At 49.7% G+C, this 18,493-nt stretch overlaps 1 pseudogene; it reads left to right on the top strand.

Annotated features, from left to right (window-relative positions):
• Positions 1 to 1,607: 1,607 nt before the first annotated feature.
• Positions 1,608 to 10,196, top strand: LOC136475416 (leucine-rich repeat receptor-like protein kinase PEPR2; annotated as a pseudogene).
• The last annotated feature ends 8,297 nt before the right edge of the window (positions 10,197 to 18,493 follow it).

The following is an 18,493-nucleotide window of genomic DNA, read 5'->3' as shown; positions in this document are numbered from 1 at the left end:
TTGCAGCACGGTTTCTATCATCTAGAAAGCATGCATCAAAGAATTTTTCAGAAAAAGAAAGCAAGAAACAAACAAACTCTCACCATTTCTGCTTCAGTATATAGCCGGCATGCCAGTACTAGTAGTAGGCCCAATTGAGCACTAGCCCCTTCACAACCACCCCCCACCGCAACACCACCAAACATTTGCCTCTGCCACCTTCTACGAGCAGAGTGCACTTGTCCTAAGTGTCTAGTGCTGAATGACGACGACGACGGTGATGATCGATCAACCAATCAGCACATGCTTTTGGTCATAGGATAGCTTTTTAGCTGCACTGGTGCAAACCTTAATCAGCAGGCATGCATCCAACTTTGGGCATCTCCAACAGATATATGGTGAGGTGTGGTAGGCTGACACAAAGGACAATGCCCATACACACATGATGACCAACCTTTTTTGGGTTCCATGTAAAAAACAGTCAGATGACCATCAGGGCAGCTCCATCAATGACTGAACTAGCTCTAAGCATTTTATTGATAGAATTGAGAGAAAAACTAACTTTTAATCAAGAGCCAGTTTTATATCAATTTCAAGATCACGTGAGGTTGTCACGTGGGTCTAATCATAGAATGAGTCATTAATAAAACTTAACACTATTGAAGATGTTGTCTTAGAGCTAGTAAGTAGCTCTTACAGTTGTGGATTCCCTCAAACAAAACTATTGTCCTCCATTTACCTGTTCCCCAGTTTACTGTAGAAACTTTGAGCTTCCTTTTTTATAAAATTTGCCCAGTTTGTTTCGCTGAAATTTGGCTTATGTTGATATGTTGTGCATTGTTCGTTCGCTAAAAAGTACTGCAGAACAGGACATTATTCATAATTTACAATGCATAGAATTATTAAAGTATCACAAATCATATGTTATGGATATCAAATGATATTGCCACACCAGAAGTATCGAAAACAATTTGTAGAAAAAGAACACGGTCAAAACTGTTAAAAAACGATGCACGTAAACGAAAACATAGGTGAGTGGATGAGATGTGAGACAAGCAGACAAATGCTGCTGACACAAAGAATGAACAAGACAACAATGTAATTATAGCAAGTTGCAACAAGAGGATCCTGCACGGCTGCACTTAAGCCCACTGCAAAATCTAGTTGCCTCCACAGATCATCAGCGGTCACAAAGGCAGGGCAAAGATTCTGAACCCTAGAAAAAATCCAACTGGCACAGATGAATTCCTCCTGTGGATATCACCTGCACCCTCACCAGTTCTTGTTCCATAGCATCTGTGCTTGGAATATTAGCCGAAAGCTCAACCACCATCAGCAACTTGGTCTCGGATAGCCTGATCATCACAGTCAGGCTCTAGAAAGTGGATTCAGAAACTATATTCAATTTTAAAAAAAATCCACAGATGGTGGAGCCTGCAACTGCAATGCAGCAACACACAAAATTTAGACCCAACAGTAATTTTAAATTACGCGCGCCAGGTGATCGCTGTCAGAGGTCAGAGCTATATATATATATATTCCTCCCTTCAGAGTTCAGAGCGCGCGCCGGCAGCAGACAGCCTCCGCCGCCGCCGCCTCCACATCAAGGCAGCAGCTAGCTCCCTCCGATGTCTTGTGCCGCCGCATTCTCGCTCCTCGTCACGCTCGCCGACTCCGTTACGCCGGCGGCGTCCCAGGGAGCCGGCGACGCGGCCGTCCTACGCGCATTACTCACTTCCCTGCCGCCAGCCTCCCAGCGCGTCCTCCTCCCGTCGTGGAACGCTACGACCACCAACAGCCGCGGCGACACCGGGCCGAGCCACTGCGCGTTCCTCGGCGTCCAGTGCACCGCCACGGGCGCGGTCGCGGCGGTGAACCTCTCCGGGCAGCCGGGCAGGGGCTGTCCGGCGAGCTCGCGGCGTCCGGGCCTCGGCTCTGCGCCCTGCCGGCTCTCGCGACGCTGGACCTGAGCCTGAACAGCTTCACGGGCGCCGTGCCCGCCGCGCTCGCCGCGTGCTCCGCGCTCGCCACGCTCGAACTCAGAAACAACTCCCTCTCGGGCGCCATCCCGCCAGAGGTCGCCGCGCTCCCGGGGCTCACCTACCTGAGCCTCAGCGGGAACGGCCTCTCTGGGCCGGTCCCGGAGTTCCCGGCACGCTGCGGGCTCCAGTACCTCAGCCTCTACGGCAACCAGATCACCGGCGAGCTCCCCCGGAGCCTCGGCAACTGCGGCAACCTCACCGTCCTGTTCCTATCCTCCAACAAGATCGGGGGCACCCTGCCCGACATCTTCGGCTTCCTGACCAAGCTGCAGAAGCTGTACCTCGACAGCAACTTGTTCACCGGAGAGCTGCCGGCGAGCATCGGCGAGCTCGGGAATCTGGAGAAGTTTATGGCCTCGAGGAATGGCTTCAATGGCTCCATCCCTGAGTCCATCGGGAAGTGTGGGTCTCTGACAACGCTACTCCTGCACAACAACCAGTTCACCGGCACAATTCCGGCGGTCATCGGCAACCTCAGCAGACTGCAGCGGCTCACGATCAAGGACACGTTCGTCACCGGCGCAATTCCACTGGAGATAGGGAAATGCCAGGAGCTGCTCATCCTTGACCTGCAGAACAACAACCTTACAGGGGAGATACCGCCGGAGCTCGCCGAGCTCAAGAAGCTGTGGTCCCTGTCCCTGTACCACAACATGCTCCATGGACCTGTGCCTGCAGCACTGTGGCAGATGCCGCAGCTGGAGAAGCTGGGGCTCTACAACAACAGCCTAAATGGAGAGATCCCTGCAGAGATAAACCACATGAGCAGTCTGAGAGATCTCCTCCTGGCATTCAACAACTTCACCGGCGAGCTCCCACAAGACCTGGGGCTGAACACGACGCATGGACTTGTTCGGGTTGACGTTATGGGGAACCACTTCCATGGCACAATGCCACCTGGTCTCTGCACCGGAGGTCAGCTCGCCATTCTTGACCTTGCATTGAACAGATTCAGTGGGAGCATTCCAAGTGAGATCATCAAGTGTCAGTCTCTGTGGAGAGCCCGTCTTGCAAACAACCTGTTCAATGGCAGTTTACCTTCAGATTTGGGGATAAACACTGGCTGGTCATACGTGGAATTGGGTGGCAATCAGTTTGAGGGCAGGATACCAAGTGTGCTCGGTCCATGGCGGAACCTCACAGTGCTTGATCTGTCTCGGAACAGCTTCTCTGGTCCCATACCACCTGAGCTCGGCGCTCTAACCCTTCTTGGCAACCTGAACCTGTCGTCGAACAAGCTGTCCGGACCAATACCACATGAGTTGGGAAGCTGCAAGAGACTCGTCCGTCTGGATCTTCAGAATAATCTTCTCAATGGAAGCATACCTGCAGATATCATATCACTCAGCAGCCTGCAGCATCTTGTACTCAGTGGAAACAAGCTCAGTGGAGAAATTCCAGACGCCTTCACCTCAACGCAGGGCCTCCTTGAGCTGCAGCTTGGCGACAACTCTTTGAAAGGAGCTATCCCTTGGAGCTTAGGCAAGCTCCAGTTCATCTCTCAGATCATAAACATCAGCAGCAACATGTTGAGTGGCACGATCCCAAGCAGCCGCGGCAATCTTCGGATGCTGGAAATGCTTGACCTGTCAGAGAACTCCTTGTCTGGCCCGATCCCACCGCAGCTGAACAACATGATCTCGCTCTCTGCGGTGAACGTGTCGTTCAATCAGCTCCCTGGTCTGCTCCCTGCTGGCTGGGCTAAGCTTGCAGAACGGTCTCCGGAGGGGTTTCTGGGAAATCCTCAGCTATGCATACAGTCTGAAAATGCACCTTGCTCCAAGAATCAGTCTAGGAGGCGTATAAGAAGGAACACACTGATCATTATAGCACTGCTACTGTCAGCTCTGGCTGTCATGGCTTCTGGGCTGTGTGCAATTCACTACATGGTGAAGAGGTCACGGCGGCGCCTGTTGGCAAAACATGTCTCGGTGCGTGGCCTGGACACGACGGAGGAATTGCCTGAAGACCTGACCTATGATGACATCCTTCGTGCCACTGACAACTGGAGCGAGAAGTATGTGATTGGAAGAGGCTGGCATGGAACAGTCTACCGGACAGAGCTTGCTCCCGGAAGGCGGTGGGCGGTCAAAACGGTGGACCTGTCCCAGATCAAATTCCCCATCGAGATGAAGATTCTCAACACGGTGAAGCACCGGAACATCGTCAAGATGGAGGGCTACTGCATCCGCGGCAACTTCGGCGTGATTCTGTCCGAGTACATGCCTGAAGGAACGCTCTTTGAGCTATTGCATGGAAGAAAACCTCAGGTGTCTCTCGACTGGAAGGTTCGGCATCAGATCGCGCTTGGCGCGGCGCAGGGCTTGTCCTACCTGTACCATGACCGCGTGCCGATGATTGTTCATAGAGATGTCAAGTCAAGAAACATACTGATGGATGCGGATTTGGTGCCTAAAATCACAGACTTCGGCATGGGGAAGATTGTAGGCGATGAGGATGCAGATGCGACGGTGTCAGTTGTTGTTGGCACCCTTGGCTACATTGCTCCAGGTAACATACATTTCCTCATTTCAGAAATTTCACAATCATTCCGATGCCGTATCATCTGGTCTCTTATGTTAACCTGTGTTGTCGGAAAATTTTCAGAGCATGGATACAACACAAGACTGACCGAGAAGAGCGACGTCTACAGCTACGGTGTGGTGCTGCTCGAGCTCCTGTGTAGGAAGATGCCGGTAGATCCTGCTTTCGGAGACGGCGTTGACATTGTGGCATGGATGAGACTGAACCTGAAGCATGCTGATTGAAGAGTGGAATATAGGAATACACAATACCTTCTTCGATTGATTGGGTACATATATATATACGTCCTCGCACACATGCAGCCACACACGCAACACACACATGCAACCGCACAGTGCCTAGTCTAACACTCCCCCACAGTCTTAACTGGGAGCACCGCAAACATTAAGACTGGACCTAAACTCTGTGAACACGGACGTCGGCAAACCTTTGGTGAAGATGTCGGCGTACTGGGACGTAGTCGGAACATGCAGGACGCGGACCTCACCAAGGGCGACTCACTCTCTGACGAAGTGTAGATCAATCTCGACATGCTTTGTTCGCTGATGCTGAACTGGGTTACTGGAGAGGTAGACTGCACTGACATTATCACAATAGACCACGGTGGCGTGGCGAAGAGGATGAAGGAGCTCCTGCAGAAGTTGGCGCAACCAGCAGGCTTTGGCAACACCATTCGCCACTGCCCTATACTCCGCCTCTGCACTGGACCTGGACACAGTGGGCTAACGCTTGGATGACCAGGAGATGAGATTGTCCCCGAGGAACACGGCATAGCCAGAGGTGGACTTGCGCGTGTCAGGACATCCCGCCCAATCAGCATCCGTGTAGACAATAAGATCAGCCGGTGTGGTCCGGTGAAGGTGGAGACCGAGGTCCAAAGTACCCTGAAGATAGCGAAGAATCTGCTTCATAGCACCAAGATGAGGTTCCCGAGGATCATGCATATATAAGCAGACCTGCTGAACAGCGTAGGCGATGTCCGGACGGGTGAAGGTGAGGTACTGTAAGGCACCAGCGATGCTGCGGTAGGAAGTGGGGTCGGCCACGGCGACACCATCGGCAGACAGCTTGGCGTGAGTGTCCACAGGGGTACTGCAAGGCTTACAGTTGAGCATACCAGCACGGTCCAGAATATCCAGCATATACTGACGCTGTGAGAGGAACAGACTGTCATGTTGGCGCTGAACGCTAACTCCAAGAAAATGATGAATGGGTCCCATATCCGTCATAGAGAATTCCCGGCAGAGAGCTGCAATAATCTGCTGAAGAAGACGCATAGAAGAGGCCATCAGAACGATGTCATCAACATAAAGAAGCAGAATAGCCATATCGGTGCCATGACGATAGATGAAAACTGATGTATCAGACTTCGCCTCAACAAAACCAATGGAGGTAAGGTGAGAGGCAAACCGATGATGCCAGGCGCGGGGAGCTTGCTTCAATCCATACAGGGACTTGTTCAGGCGGCAGACAAAGTCGGGTCTGGAGGAGTCAGCAAAACCAGTCGGTTGTGCACAGTAGACGATCTCATTCAAGGTGCCATGGAGGAACGCATTCTTCACATCAAGCTGATGAATAGGCCATGAATGAGAGAGTGCCAGAGTAAGGACAGCCCGAACAGTTGCTGGCTTGACCACAGGACTAAAGGTTTCATCATAGTCGATGCCAGGACGTTGCGTGAAACCACGAAGGACCCACCGAGCCTTATAGCGGTCAAGAGTGCCATCTGACTTGAGCTTGTGACGAAAGACCCACTTGCCTGTGACAAGGTTGACACCAGAAGGCCGAGGAACCAGGGACCAGGTGTCATTGGCTTGTAGGGCATCAAACTCCTCCTGCATAGCCTGGCGCCACACCGGATCCGCCAACGCGGAGCGGACCGAAGTTGGCACTGGAGAGAGCACGGCCGCCTGAAGATTCAGGCGGTCGACGGGGTGCCGCGTGCCGTCCTTGCCACGTGTGCGCATGCCGTGCACATTGGTGACAGGAGGGATCGCCTGAGGCACCGTGGTGGTGGTGCGGCCGGAGGGACGGCTGGCGCCGCTGGCAACAACCTGAGACGGGGCGTCCGCAGGGGCAGCAGAGCCGGCCATCCCAGTGGGGGGCGCGCCGTCGGGGGCAGCCATGGGTGGCGCGGGAGAGGGCGCTGCCGAGGCACCAGCCGGTGGAGGGCTAGGTGCCGGCGCGCCGCCGCTGCCGCTGGGGCTGCTAGGGGCGGCGTCCATGCCGCCGGGAAGTCGTGAACCTGCATACACAGCTCTTGACCCATAGGGCAAAGAGGAATCATCAGCGCTGTCCAAAAAATCGAGTGTGGTGGGATCCTGGGGCGAAGTGGACATATCGGCGAAAGGAAACACCGCCTCGTCGAAGACAACATGTCTGGAGACGATAATGCGGTTGGAATGAAGGTCAAGGCACCGATAGCCCTTATGATCGGATGAGTACCCCAGGAAGACACACAAGGAGGAGCGAGGTGATAGTTTATGTGGAGCTGTGGATGACAGGTTAGGATAGCAGGCGCAGCCGAAAACACGAAGGTGGGTGTAGTCAGGCTGCACGCCGTGTAGAACAAAGTGGGGGGTGCGGCCGTCTAAGGTTTTTGTGGGGTGGCGGTTTAGGAGATAGGTGGCAGTGTGGAGTGAATCCGCCCAATAAACTGGAGGGAGACTGGCCTGAAAAAGGAGAGAGCGCACAATGTTATTAATGGTGCGAAGAGTGCGCTCAACCCACCCATTTTGCTGAGAGGTGTATGGGCACGACAGACGGAGGACGACACCATGTGTGAGGAAGAACGTGCGGGCCGAGGAATGATCAAATTCACGGCCATTGTCGCACTGGACTGCCTTGATGGAGGAGTCGAACTGTGTGCGCACATGAGAGAGAAAAATTAGTAAGAGTGGTAAAAGTGTCGGATTTGAGGCGTAGCGGGAAAGTCCAGCTGTAGTGAGTGCAATCATCAAGAATGACAAGATAATATTTGTATCCAGAAACATTGACAACTGGAGAGGTCCAAAGATCACAATGTATTAAATCAAATGGGCGCGACGCACGCGAGGTTGACAGGCTAAATGGGAGGCGCACATGGCGACCAAGCTGGCAAGCGTGGCAAACATGAGGATAGTGGCGCTTATTACAGGAAATAGCATTGGAAGTAATTAGCTTGGACAAAGCCTCATGACCGACGTGACCGAGGCGGCGATGCCAGAGGGTGGTGGACGCTGCAACAGTGAGGGCGGTGGCGCTGGTGGTGCTGGTGGATGCGGGCGGGAAGAACGGGTAGAGATCACCCGTGCTATTGCACCTGGCGATCACGCTCCGTGTCTGAAGGTCCTTCACAGAGAGACCGAAAGGATCAAACTCAATGGAACAGTTATTATCAGTGGTGAAACGACGAACGAAAATTAAGTTCTTAATAATGCCAGGGGAAACTAGAACATTAGAAAGAATTAAAGGCCGTTGCGAAGTCGGAAAGGAGTGAGATCCGACGGAAGTAACAGGAAGTGTAGCCCCATTACCAACAATGATAGATGAAGGATTTGATGACAAAGGAGGGTGAGAGGATGAAATTATACCAGCGTTGTTGACCATATGAGCGCCGGCACCAGAGTCGACGTACCAGTCGCTAGGGCCCGGAGGAGTCAGCGACATGGTGCTGAAGTTGCTGGCGAGCGACGTCGTGTCAAATGACCCCCCGTGCATGGGAGTCCACGGCTGCTGTGGCGCCTGCTGCTGCGGTGGTGGAGCATAGGGGCCGTGTTGCCCGTACCCGAACCCTGGAGGTGCGCCATAGCTGTATGGCGCAAGGTAGGGCTGAGGCGACGTGATGGCGGTGAAGGCCGGCGGGCGATGGGGTGCTCCTGGCGCAGGGCTCGTGGGTGGCTGGTGCGGCCAAAACTGCAGCGTGCCCGCCCACGGGTTGTAGATCATGGGCGGCGGACGAGGAGCACCGGGTTGCCCGGCGTTGGTGCCCTGCTGCTGCTTGTTGCCGCCGCGACCACGCCGGCGCCCGTTGCGGTTGCCCTGACCGCCGCCGTAGCCGCCTCTTTGGCCGCCCCCGTGACCACCGCCCTGGTTGCCCCCTTGAGCGTCACCAGGTGCGCGACTAGGAGGGTGAGAGCTGCCGACCGAGTCAGTGAAGAGGGCCGGCGGGGCTGGAGGTGGCGGGACGGGGGTGTCATCGGCAGCGTCGTTGATGTCGATCTCCTCGAGCAGGAGCAGCGTGCGCGCCTCGGCAAAGGTGGGGAACGGCTGCCGCAGCTTGATGTTGGTGACCATGGGGTGGAACTTGTCGCTGAGGCCACGGAGGAGCGTGAGGACGAGGGTGCGGTCGCCAACGGGATCGCCGAAGTCGTTGAGGGTGGCAGCCATCGTCTCGAGCTTGCGGCAGAAGTCGGTGATGGATGACGACCCTTGCTTCACCGTGCAGAACTCGGCGGACAGCAGCAGCGCGCGCGATTCACGCTGGCCGAGGAACTCGTCCTCGAGATGGAGCCAGGCGATGCGAGCGTTGGGGTTCTTAAGCATGGTGGATTGCTGAAGGTCGGCGTTGATCGTCCCGTAGATCCACGTGAGGACGGTGCAGTCCATCTGCACCCACGCCGGCCGATCGGCGTTGACCACGTCGGTGAGGACGTGATCAGTGAGGGTGTACTTGCCGAGCACGACGAGGAAGAGGGAGCGCCAGCGGTTGTAGTTGTTCGCGGCGCGGTCGAGGACCACCGGGACGAGCACCTTGATGTTCAGGACGGCGATGGTGGCGGAGTGGACGTCGGCGTGCTTGGCCTCGTACTCATCGAGAGCCTTGGCGCGGTCGGCGGCGATCTGGCGGAGGCGGGCAGCCTCGGCCTCGCGCTCGCGCTCCTCGCGCGCTTCGCGGGCCTGGCGCTCGACTCTGGATTCGGCCATCGGCGAGAGACGCGCGTCGGGGACGGACGAGTCGGGATCGCGGGCCGGCGGCAGATCACGCGCGGCAGAGCACGCGCGTCGCGCGTCGGGATCGCAGGCGTCGACCGCGTCACGCGCGGGAGAGGCAGGCACGGCGCGATGGCGCTCGTGCGGGAAGAGGAGGCCGGCGAGCAAACTGCCCAGCGACGGCGGCGGCGCACCGTTCGTGGGGAACGGCGGCGGTTGGGTAGGGTTAGGCGGAAGCGTTGATTACGGGATCGTAACCTCCCCTGATACCATGAAGAGTGGAATATAGGAATACACAATACCTTCTTCGATTGATTGGGTACATATATATATATACGTCCTCGCACACATGCAGCCACACACGCAACACACACATGCAACCGCACAGTGCCTAGACTAACACTGATTACTGCAGCGTGGTGAGCTTTCTAGATGAGGAGATAATGTACTGGCTTGAAGATGAGAAGGCAAAGGCGCTGGACTTGTTGGAGTTGGCGATTTCCTGCACTCAGGTGGCTTTCGAATCCAGGCCTTCCATGAGGGAGGTGGTGAGCACCTTGATGAGAATAGATGATCGGTATATATAACAGATAAAGAGAGGTTCTGAAGAGATGGAACATCTTCCAATGATGAGTATATATACAAAGTAAAATGAAAAGCACAATTGTAAAGTTATGTTGCAGATTAAGGTGTCCTGATTGTTATCTTGAAGATTTTTAGTAAAACAGTGGCAAGCTAGTCCCACAGATTGCAGTGGGCAGGCTTTTCCTGTAAGTGAAGATTAACTAACCAAACCATTGTATCATGGGGCCTGAACAGCTAATCTAGTGTAGAGAAATCAGCGAAAACCAAATGCGATTCGAGAGGAATCTGTAGAAGAGGAAGAAAATTACACAAACCAACTCATGGATTCGAAATGTCGTATCCTGAAGCATAACTGGACCTGTACTGGAAGACAATATCATAGATAAAACTATAAAAGGTTGTTGCCTTCATATATTAGGCTCAGTCGGTTAGGGTCGTGAGGTGGAGGGTTACTCCCCGCCTTATGTGTTCTTGCTGTTCGTGTGTGCATGTGGGATTGTGTAGTCCTGTGTAACCTTGAAACTCTAGTTCTATATAATGAAATATGTGCCCTAGGATATGATTCGGAAAAAAAAACAGGAAAAAAAGGAATCCACTCCAATCCATTGTTTTCTTTTCCTACACTATTGCTCGAGCTGATGAGTACTTACAAGCTGGTGGCGGATGTCATCAGCGAGCCAAGCATCCTGACTCCTGAGGACCGACGGCGTCGACGGAGAAAGCGAATCCACGGAGCACCGCCGGCGAAGCTTCAGACTGAGAAAGGCCCACCAAGCTGCGGGTCTCACCCCTGCCCCTGCATCTGGAGCAACCCCCACCCCCAGACCCCTGTTGCATCTAGCCCTCTACTGCTGATTAGTGGAGCCGCACGGCCTCAACTACTTGCCAATAAACGAGGGCACACATGACACACGAGATCAAGAGATGGAAGAACTAACGGTTTGGGCCCTTTTACCTTTGGGCTTGTTGCTATCGTCCATCAATTGGGCCAATACAGAGGCGAAGAATTGAGCCAGACCACGGTCCATTATTAAATACAGCAATGCCGCTCCACGCGCCGGCGGGAAAAGCGGCAGCGTGGGAAATTTCGCGGGCGGCAACACACGGACGCATGGTGCGCGCAGGCTGGCCAATCGCGCAGGGCCCACCACGTCCACGTTGCATTGCGGTGACTTTTAACGAATTAAAAAAAGTTATAACTCTAAAACTAAATATCCTAACTAAATCCTGATTGTACCATCGGATTTCTTGTAATAAATCCATCAAAACAAGATCCCACATGAATATTCAGATAAAATTTTATTAACGAACATTTATCTTATAGAGATAAAACATTTTCTTTTATTGAGTGAAGACGATGGTCTAGGTTCAGAGAACAATGTTTCATCTACGTAAGAAAAATATTCTCAATTTACAAGAACAATATTCTAGTTTTAGATTTATGAAATTGTTATTATAATATTTAAATAAATAGATGCATAACATAAATAAAAAATAATAAAATATAGAACGGGAAAAAAATAAAAACTTTGTAATAGAGAAAAATTTTAAAAGAACCTCACAGTGATACTTTTCAAACATCCTAAAATTTACTTAGAACATCATATGTATATTAGACCCCGTTCGGCTCGCAGAATTTTGGCTGAAACTGGCTGAAAAACACTGTTTTTGCTGAATTGTTGTGAGAGAAAAACACTATTCCAGCTGAAAAAAGAAGCCGAACAAGCCGAATATGGGTAAGCCGAACAGGGCCTAAGTGAACATAACTAAATATACCATATACCATCATTAAATACATTATAGAACATCGCATATATATATTACGTGAACATTTATCTTATAAAGATAGAGCATTTTCTTTTATTGTGTAGAGACGATGTTCTAGATTCAAAAAACAATGTTCCATCTTTGTAAGAAGAATGTTCTCAGTTTAGGTTCATGAAATTGGTATTATAATATACATAAAAATAAATAAATAAATACATATCACAAATAAAAAATAATGAAATCTAGAGCAAAGTATAAGGAAAAAAAATAAAAACACGTAGTAGAGAAAAATTTAAAAGAATATCACATGGGTACTTTTCAAACATTATAAAATATAGGGAGAATTAGCTCTTGGACATGCAAAGTGATGGTCATTAACTGGCGGACACCCACTTTTTAGCATTTTGTCAGAAGACACTCTAATTCGGTGAAATTAGGCCATAGGACACCACGGACCAGTTGTAGCCGGTTGAAGAGAGAGAAATTTTCGTTTTGGACATCCGGTGCCCATGAGCCACAGTTGGGTCCGCCCCTCCCCCTCTCACTGACATGCGGGGCCCACATGTCATCTTCTTCTTCCTCCTCTTCTCTTCTCTTCTTCCATTACTGAGCAGCAGCCACCGCCGTCGAGCAGCCCCGGCCACACGGGTGAGTTGGCGACTCCACCCCTGCAGCACCGCATGTGCCGCTGTTCCACGTTGCGGCGACTCCGCCCAAAAACCCCGCCGCTACTCCGGCCTCCACGCCACGCCCCTGCAGCACCACACGCGTCGCCCCCACACCTGCGCCCTTCGTCGGTCGGCGGCCCGTGGCTCCGCGTACCGGCGGACCAGCCCCTGTGTGGTGTGGCCCTGCGGCACCTCCCCCATCCCCAGCGGCCTACCTGCACGTCCTCGGAGTCACGGCGGAGGTTGTCGAGGTAGAGCAGGCGACGGAGCCCGCCCATGCGATAGAGCAGCGCGCAGAGGGAGACGTAGGCGAGCGACGCTGCCAGGGTTAGCGAGACCTAGACCTAGTCGTCGAAGGGCCACGACGTGGGGTCGATGATGGGGGAGGAGGCGGACGACCGCAGGCGCCATGACGGTGGGGAGGAGGAAGACCGCCTAGGAGCCCACGGTCGCTTATCTGGGAGGAGGAGTGGTCGACGCAGAGCCAGGCGAGGCAGGCGCGGAAGCTACGGAGCTCGTCGTTCACGCTCGATGCGCACCGCGCGAACCACGCCGCGGTGGCCGGTGACTTCCCCGGCTCCGGCGGTAGTAGCGACGACGCGTCCACCGTTGGTGCTCGCTTTCCTAGTGGGGCTTAGGTGTTGGCACAGAGCAGGCGACCGGGAGTCCAGGAGTGGAGGGCGAAGTGAGGTGAGGTGGCCGCGTGTGGGCGGCAAGCAGCACGAGCAGCCAAGCGCAGGCAATGGAAGCAGAGAAGAGAAGAAAAGGAGGAAGACGATGATAGGTGGGGCCCGCGCGTTAGTGAGAGAGAGAGAGGGGCGGACCCAACTATGGCTTAGGGACACCGGATGTCTAAAACAAAAATTTCTCTCTCCTCAACCGGCTGCAACCGGTCCACGATGTCCTGTGGCCTAATTTTACCGAACCAGAGTGTCTTCTAGCAAAATGCTAAAAAGTGGGTGTCCACTGGCTAATGACCATCACTTTGCATGTCCAACAGTCAATTCTCCCTAAAACATACTATAGAATATCATATGTATACTAAGTGGACATTACTAAATACAACATAAAACATCACAAGAAACATAATAGAACAACACATGTATACTATATGAACATCACAGAATACATCATAGAACATCATTATATACTACGTGAACATCACATGTATACTACGCGAACATCATAAAATACATCGTAGAACAACACATCTATACCACGTGAACATAAAAAAATATGATAGAACATCACATTTATAACACGTGAGCATCACAAAAATATCATAGAATATCACATGTATACTACATGAACATAAAAAAACATCATAGAACATGACATTATTAGCACGGGATAATAAAAAAACATTGTAGAACATCACATCCATACTATATGAACATAGAATCTCATGGAATATAGAAAAATAAAAAATAAACATAAAAAAATAATTAAGTAAGGTAAAATAAAAAAATAGAAAATGAAAAAAATATAGAAAAGATAAAGACAAAAGAGAAAAGGAAAAAGAAAAAGAAAAAGAAAGAAATACAAAAAAGAGTAAAATATAAAAATAAAATAAACAAATAAAATAATTAATTATAGTAAAAACAATAATAATATAATAAAATAAAAGAATAGCAAAGAACAGAAAACACACATAAAACAGGAATAACAAATGATAAATATATAGAAATATAAGAAATAAAAATGTACATGAAAAATAAAGTAATTAATTAAAGTAAAACAACACAGAATAGAAAATAAAAAAGGAAAAGGAAAAAAAAGGAAAAAAGAAATTTAAGAAATGAAAAAGAGAAACTAACGCAACAGCCTACTCCCTAGTTAAGAAGAAACTAAGCAGAAGAAAGAAAAGACGCCAACTGCTAGCCTAATATCGAGAGAGAGAAAAAGAAACATAGAAAATAAAAAAAATAAAAATAAAAAATGAAAAATAACGTGAAACGAGAAATAAAAGATAAATTGAAGAAAGGAAATAAAAATATAATAAGAAAAGTAAAGGAAAGAAAAGAAAAGAAAAAAGAAATAAAAGAAACATACAAAATAAAAAAATAAAAAATCACATAAAACATAAAAGAAATAAAAATAAAAAATAAAGCACGAAAAGAAAGAGAAAGAAAGAAAAAGAAAAGAAAAGAAAAAGAAAGAAATATGATGAATAAAAAAAGAAAAAGAAACTAACTTAACGTCGTACCTGGGTCGTAGTATGCTGCCGACTCCCGCGCTTTGGTGACTCCCGGTCGCTCGTTCCCGCCTTCGATGATTCTCGCGCATACTGTTCGACAAACGCATCTGGTCCGACCGTTCGGACCGGATGAATCCCGGTCCCCGTGTGTGTGTGTCTGAAGGCCCTCGTTCTCAGGCCTACACAGCGATCTGACCCAATAGGTAATTGGCCTACTTCCCTCTACGCTCTCTCCTCCATCTTTACCCCACGACAGAACCCCCGTCGACAGAAATTTGCAGCTTCACCGCATTGAGCGCCTGCCCACTCGGCTCACCGCCGCGCACCGCATGCGCCCCATCCCGCCCTGCATTTGCCACGACGCTGCACCCGCTCCTCCTCCAGAACCTCGGCAACGTTGGGGTGGTTCACGAGTCGGACGTCTTCGGCGACGCGGGGGACGACAACGACGAACTCCTCTGGGCGCTCATCAACACGGACCTCCCTTGTAGGGATCTCAACCTCGGCGTGTGGAAGCTCTTGGCCGTCGCGGCGCTCTGCTTCACTGGCGTGCCCGCGCTGCTCGGTACCTCCTCCAAGCAACAAGGTGACATTTGCGCAGCGCATGTTGCAAGCTTATGTTTCAAGTGTTTCATTTGGATGTTGAAAAAGTAGATCATGATGTTGAACATGTTGCAATGACTATACATGTATGTTTCAATTTCAAATGTTGCATCTATTTTTCCAGACGTTCGTTATAAGTGTTTCATCTGGATGTTGCATATGTTTCACACATATGTTGCAAGTGTTTTATCTGGATGTTGCGTATGTCTGCAATGGATTTCAAGAGTTTTCAAGTGTTTTGCAAGTGTTTTAAACTCATATTGTAAGTGTTTCAGTTGTTTCATACATATGTTGTAAGTGTTTCGTCTGAATGTTTCAAAAGTAGATCGAAATATTGTACATGTTGCAATGTGACTGACCCTACCACAACCGCCTCTTGTAGCAGCTTGGGCGTCGTGCATGCATGTGGGGCACGGAGGAATGGAGCTAGCACTGCTTGGCAGCGGGCGCGGGAAGCGGAGGGCGATGGCGGTAGGGGCGCAGGCGGTCTCGGTGCGGCAGGCGGAGGGGACATGGGAGGAAAGTGAAAGGGGCGTGGGCGTCCGGACAGAGGTGCGAAGTCGGGGCACACTTTCCTGAGAGCAGCAGACACCGGCGTCAGGCACAGAAACGGTTTGTAGCCACGGGCGTCTGAACGTGGACATTCGTTCGGACGTCCAGGCGCTAGCAGTGCCGTTGTGAAAGTATTATAGGCTCTCGAAAAACGAGATGTGCAGCTATTTTGGAACGGAGACGGCAATAAGCTGCAAAACATTCTTGGTCACAAATCACTAATGCATCATGATAGGTAACCTCAAATGAAAAGTTCCAGATGATTTGGGCCACCACTACATACATCGTCATCCAAAGAAGCAGAAGATTCAGTGTACGTAGAGAAGAACTAGCTAGTGTCTAGTGGCGTGTCTTGAACCATCACTACCGCCTGGTTTCGTCTAACATAGTGACAAGCAATTTCATTTTCTTATCCTGATAGGAGTACCGAATTAACAAGCCAAGAGCTTTTTGGATGTCGTTACCAGTCCGCAAATTTGCGCATAAAGCAAGGCTCATATGTCTCCTACTCCTTGAACATTCTCCACGAACTTCTCTTAAATAAATCAAATGCATGCACTCATACTCATACTACTATTAAACTTCACACTTTGCATAGAGAGCGGTGGTCAGAAGCAACTTAACATGCACAAACCCGTTTTAAAACTTGTATTGGCAACGTTGCAAAAACAAGCAATGGGATCAAAAAGGTTACGACTGCTGCGTATTAGTATGAGGCGCCTACCCAACAAGTTTTTTTTTTTTTTGAATTCCCTACCCAAGAAGTTTTGGTCAAACTAAAACACTAGCTTTAGGCAGCTAACAAGATGTGTAATGGCGCACCAGCAAGCCAGCTACTAGTGTCACGCATGCAGAAGTACTGTAGACCACCGATTGGTTATGGATAATACACGAGCGTTATGATGTACAATGCATCAGAATAATTGCCAACCGCTGATATACATACAATCGATTAGTTAGGTGTACATTATAGTGTTTTCTGAACCAAAAATAAGATATACATATATAATAAATAAGGAGCTTAAATATATAATTAAGGTCAGTACGTCCATCAGCATGGATGGATCGTTCACCCGTGCACAGTGTCAGAGATTCTGAGTTAATTTAAACGTTGAATTTTCAATTCAGACAAAAATAAATTTTCGCGTGTCATTTGAAAAATTGTGGCGCCGTGGGAGATGGCATGGTTTGTCTCAACAACCAACAGCTCGGAACAACACAGCATCTGTACGAATCCGATGGGCGTGTTTAATATAAGCAACGGCCATGGTGAGTCAACAATTATTGAGAGTATGTGTCTGTCTGAGGCCACATTAGTTAAGCTCGTAAGCTGTAACTAAGCCATGAAACTCTGTCGATCACCCCTATATATGAAAGCCAACCATTGTTGACAAATTCTGAGATTCAGGTCCACCGGTAAATTGAACTTAGGAGTTTAGTTATGATTGACATATAGATGGTACAATCTTCACCTTAAAAGAAAACTACTGACCGTTTGAGTTATTGCTTGGTTCCCCACTATGCAACTTCTTTTAATTTGCGGTTGTATTTATTATTGCTTGGCCTTTTGTTTTGGTGTGCTTATTGTATATTTTGTGATTACCTCGCACCTTAGTTTTTGTATTTAGCTTTGGCCTTGTGGCTAGGGATGAAAACGGATCGGATACGGACGGATATCACCGATATTATATTTGTTTTCATATTTCTGTCTGGATTCGGATTCGAATACGGATAGTGTCAACTATGTTGGATAGGATACGATTGGATATCGACATCATAAATATACGATTTGAATATTCGGATACGGTATCGGATGTTGGATATCCGGACTCGGATACGGACAGATCTCAACCCCTCTAAACGGATTCGGTTTCGAATACGGTCGGAAAATATCCGTACCGTTTTCATCCCTACTTGTGGCTAGTAGTCTGGTGGTGGTAAGATTCAGTCGCTTTGGCAGGGCTTATGAAAATGAAGCCTCCATTGTCGACCGTCGCAAAACTGTTCATGTAATACAGTCCCAAGTGTTGTAGCACTGGGAGAAGGATCCGGTAGTTGTTGATTACCGATCCTTCTTGTACTATTCTCCTTCGTCTTAATGAAACACGTGTCATAGACACGTTTGCGAAAAATTAATTAGCTCACTACTACACAAAAACTTTTGTGCAGCGTTTCACTTTGGGGCTCCGAGGCGGGTGGTCTGGTTGCCCGCCTCGATTATTCGAGGCTGTGCAGCCGGGCCAGCAACCACCTGTAAAGAAATTGCCATGGTTAATGTGGATTAACCGAGGCGGTTGTTATAAAGCAACCGCCTCGGTTAATCCACATTAACCGAGGCGGTTGGCTTCGGATAACCGCCTCGGTTAATCCATTAATCGAGGCATTTGGTCTAAAGCAACCACCTCGGTTAACAGACGATTAACCGAGGTGGTTTTCTTATAGTGCCCACCTCGGTTAAGTCTGGGCTATAAATATAGCCGCACCCACCCTTCTTTTCCACGGCTTCTCCTCCATTTTTTTGGGTTTTGACCTCAAAACCCTAAAAAATATCCATTTTCTAGGGGGGAGGTTTTGCCCTTGCATTTGGTGAAGGGGGCACCACAAGAGGTTGATTCTCGCTCTCAAACCCTCAATCCTCTCTCTTT

This window comes from Miscanthus floridulus, chromosome 8 (assembly GCF_019320115.1).
Source record: "Miscanthus floridulus cultivar M001 chromosome 8, ASM1932011v1, whole genome shotgun sequence".
Lineage (NCBI taxonomy): Eukaryota > Viridiplantae > Streptophyta > Magnoliopsida > Poales > Poaceae > Miscanthus > Miscanthus floridulus.
This window is presented reverse-complemented; position numbering and strand designations above follow the sequence as displayed.